This window comes from Natrix helvetica (assembly GCF_964273705.1).
Source record: "Natrix helvetica genome assembly, chromosome: 1".
NCBI classification, from domain to species: Eukaryota; Metazoa; Chordata; class Lepidosauria; order Squamata; family Natricidae; genus Natrix; species Natrix helvetica.
Window position 1 is genome coordinate 269,059,332 of NC_138548.1, and position 4,967 is coordinate 269,064,298.

A 4,967-nucleotide genomic window follows, 5' to 3' on the forward strand; every position below is an offset into this window, starting at 1 on the left:
AGGGCTGACTGGGGTCTCCAGGATAAATCCTTGCTTGGTACATAATTATCATGATTACCTTAATTTTCAGTTACGTATCCTGTTTATCGGTCATTTATCCCATCCACCCCAAATGTTTATGTCTGTCTTCGGATTTAAATTAAGTTTTTAAACAACGCTTTTGTCCCTGTTCATACAGCCCCTTCTCATTGATGTGGGACCATTTTGAAAAGGCAGCAACAGTGTTCTTTCTGCTTTTTTTTCTTTAATCTTGTGTGCCACCCAGAAGCTTGAAATGCAGCTCTCTGGGATTTCCCAGGCCTCTATCATCAAATAAAGCAATGACATTTCCCCCAGCCAGTCTCTTGACCTTTCCTCTCTCTTGAAGGACAGGTCTATTGCTCCTCATAGCCTAACGGTTAGGCCCTAACCCATAACCTCCAATCGAGTCTACCCTTTACAGATGAGGTGGATATCCGCGTTACCACCAGGGTCGCTCAATTGTCCCTACAAAACATTTTGAGGTCCAGCAGTTATCATCTTTGCATTTGTTAGCTTCGAAACTCTGGGAAGCACTGAGAGCATTGAACCATTCCTTCTGAAATGCTATGTGGGAATAACCTTGAGGGGGAAAAGGAAAAGATGCTGCTCAGGCAATGATCAGATAAAAGAGGGGAAAGGCCACAAAAGTTAAATGAGCAAAAAAAGAGAGACAAAACTATAAAAGGATCTGCCTTGTATAAGACTGTCAAATGAGAGGGCAACGGATTTGTATTTTCAGACTGGCAAGTTTCTATTTATGTAGCCTTACAATAAAGTAGACTTAGCTCATCTAACGGTTGTGTTTCCTGTCAAGTTTACCTGGAAGGGTTGGCATGCTTTAAAGGAGCAATACGTTTTTAAAAGGCAATCGATTTCTGGCCTGCCTTGAATTATCATTCCCCCCCCCCAATTTGGTTCTCTTCATGAAACAGGATAGATGCTGAAAGAAGGGCCATCAAAGTTGCCAATGTACTATCCCTCTTTTGCACCTAAAAGAAATAGTAACATTTCAGGATGATGCCTCAGCAGTTGAACTTCTCTAGGGATGGGGGAAGAGGCTGACTTGAGATCAGGAACAGGGAGTGAAGATTAATCAAGGGTACCCACCAAAGAGAAAACGGACCTCCCACAAGAATGAGCCATAGTGGGACGTCACTTCCGGGATCGGACGACGATGGACGTGTTTGTCTGCCGTTCGTCTCCCCGGTGGGTCCCTTAGGGGACACAGGAGCCCTTGTAGGGGGGTCCTGCCGAAGGGCGGCCGGCCGAGGCACCCCGCATGTGGCGGCAGCCAGCTGGGGTGCTTTTCGGCTTCACCTAGGAGCTGGGGAGCGGAGGGGGGGGGCGAGAGACAGCCTCGCGCTGCCCGCCCTCTCGTCGGATGGCTCCGGAGGTTAAAAGAAGAGTCGGAAAAGTGCAGCTGGAGACTGAAGGTGGGGATCCTGACCGGCGCTCTTGGAGGATTTAGGAGAAAAGCAACAGTCACTTTGTGAGTTTTTTGTGTTTCTGTTCTTAAAGAGAGATTAGAGGGGGGTTTTATCATTCCCCCCCTCGGACTAAGCGGCTTTGAAAATGGACCCTCGGGAAGAGAGAGGTTAAAAGACTGATTTGTTTGACTTTTAATTGAAAATGACTTTCACAATTGCTGGAAACGACTCTGAACTGTTGTTTTAAAATAAAAAACTTTCAATGACTTCTTTCCCTGCGAAAGGGAGGGCCAAGATGGCGCTCGCCCCTCTTTCTTTGTCCCTATGCAAATGAAGTCTGTCCTTTGAAGCTACTCCCAAAGAGAGAATAAAGAAAAGTGGATTGTTTGTTTACTCTCCCAAAGGGAAACTGGGACCTCCTCCTGTGTATGGATCTTCTGATCTTTGGCTGACTTTTCATTCATCTTGGTGTATTTTACTCTTGGAACTGCAAATTGGGTGCCTTTGCGATTGTTTTCCTTTGGAGACCAGCGTAGCTGCGAAACCCTCTGACACCACTTTTCTTGGCAAGGATTTGCATCTCTGAACTTAAACAAATGGCGGCAAGGAAACCCCCGACCGGCAAGGCGCACTCAGCCCCTCATCGGCTGCCCCAAGCCCCACGATGCAACAGTCCAAGATATCGTCAATGTTGCAGAAAGCAATGGCTGGGGAGGATCCTAAGGAATTATCTGTTATGGAAATGTTTAAAGAACTTATGAAGGGACAGAATGAAATGTGGGCTGAGATCAAAGAAGAACTCAGAGTGGTTAAAGAACATATAGCTGGAAATACACAGCGAATTTTGGTGCTAGAGGACGGAATAGCGGGGCTGGGGGAAGAAGTGAAAACAATGCGCAAGGGAAACATAGATATGGAAAATTTTCAGACAAAAGTAGAATTTGAAAGAATGTCTTTTTTTCTTAGATTCCAGAACTTACCAGAAACAGAGAATGAAAACCTTAAAGATATTATGAGTACAATTTTAGCAGATTATCTCAAGAGAGATAAAAAACAAGTATGGTGGGATATGGATCTAGTATATACGATAAATTCAGCATATGCTAGAAGACACAATGTTCCAAGGGAGATACATGTTAAGTTTGTCAGGAGATCCACAAGGGACGAGGTACTTGCGACCCAAAGGGGGGACCATTGAAATACAAGGGTGAAGAGATCACCATTCTCAAACAGATCCCGAAAAAAAAAAAGATAGAAGGAGGAAATTTTCCTCCCTAGCAAAAAACTTATATGAAAAAGGGATCTGGTTTAAATGGCTGATTCCGGAGGGGATGTTAATCTTCTGGGAGGGAAATAGGATCAGAATCAATACAGTCCAGGAGGCGGAGGCCTTCAATAAAAAGAATTTTTCACTCTCAGAGGAGGAATTGAGTGGGAGTAGTGAAAGAGACAGTAAAACACAAGATAGTAAGATCCAAGACGGGAAGGAGGGGGGCACTGAGGCCCTCTCTGGCGACAGGGAGGAAGAAGCAATATCGAAAAGGCTCAGATCTCAAAAATAAAACTATTTGGAACAATAGCAGTTAGTGATATATTAGAAAACGACAAAGAGAAACATGTAGGAACACAAGACTAACAATATAGAGTAAGATTTGGTTTACTGTTTTCTTCTATAAATTTGTTGTACAATGTTATATAAGTGAGTATCGTGCTGGGATCTCTACCAGCAGTATGAAAGCTGCCAAAAAATTTTGTATACCTATTTACCCTCCCCTATATATTTGAAAACCAATAAAATTTTGTTTTTAAAAAAAAGAATGAGCCATAGCATTGCAAAGTAAACACCAGCTTTGCTTCTCTTTCAGATAAACCGCAGCGAGAACTGAAGGAGGAAATAATCTTCATCCTTCAAAACCAGCCAGAATTTTAAGGCTGTGCTGCCATCAGTGCTGATGTAAACTCCCCAGTTGGTATCTATAGAATGGAAAAGACCTTGCTTTATTTTTTCTACCTATGCAAAGGTCCTCTTTGTAGACGTCAGCTCAGCATTCAATACCTTCATTCCAAATATTCTTCTAACTAAGCTAAATCAGCTAGCTGAACCTAATCACAGTTGTAAATGAATCATAAGCTTCCTAACAGACAGGAAGCAGCAGGTGAAGCTAGGCAAATTCACATCAGATACCTGTACAATTAGCACAGGGCCCCCCACAGGTCTGTGTGCTTTCTCCACTTCTCTTCTCTCTATACACCAATGACTGCATATCAAAAAAATCCCTCAATTAAAGTACTGAAGTTTGCAGATGATACAACAGTCATTGGTCTCATTCAAGACAACAATGAAACCGCATACAGACGGGAGGTTGAACAACTAGCCTCATGGTGTAACTGGAACAATCTGGAATTGAACACATTCAAAACCATAGAAATGGTGGTAGATTTTAGGAGAAACCCTCCTATACTACCACTTCTTATAATACTAGACAACACAGTATCAACAATACAGACTTTTAAGTTTCTAGGTTCTATCATATCTCAAGACTTAAAATGGACACCATTAACATCAAAAATGTCATCAAAAAAGTAAAATAAAGAATGTTCCTTCTGTGCCAACTCAAACTGCCCAAAGAGCTGCTGATTCAGTTCTACAGAGGAATTAATGAGTCTGTCATCTGCACCTCTGTAACTGTCTGGTTTGGCTCTGCAACCAAACAAGACAGACACAGACTTCAATGGATAATTAGAACTGCAGAAAAAAAACAATTACTACCAATTTGCCTTCCATTGAGAACCTGCATACTGCATGAGTCAAAAAGAGGGCTGTGAAAATATCTACAGACCCTTCACATCCTGGACATAAATTGTTTCAACTTCTACCCTCAAAATGATGCAATAGGGCACTGCACACCAGAACTAGACACAAGGATAACTTTTCTCCCATGCAACTCTGCTATACAACTAATTCCCACAACACTGTCAAACTATTTAGTAAGGCTGTATTACTATTCTTCTTCTCATCTTTTCTATTACCTACCTCCTTTTCTACTTATGACTATAACCTTGTTTCTTGTATCTTTATAATTTGTATTGTTTTATTTCGTTTCCTAGCGTGATTTATGTTGGTAGCTTATTTAGTATCCTATGACTATCACTAAGTGTTGTATCTTATGATTTATGATGAATGTATTTTTATGATGACTATGATCATGATTTATCACTTATAGTTTTTATGTACACTGAGAGCTTATGGCCCAAAGGCAAATTCCTTGTATGTCCAATCACAATTGGTCAATAAGAATTCCATTCTGTTCTATATAACAAAATCTTTTATTGAGCCCCAAAGTTTTAGTTTATCTTCCTACTTTACATTATAGGGACAGACAGGCTCAGTTCACACTGTCAGAGTGACTGCTTTCCCTTCTCTGTGCAATTTCTTCCAGCCATCGGTACAAGTCAAAATATGAATACTGTGTAGTAGACATAAGAGTTACTGTTAAGACAGTAAGTTCCAACTCATAT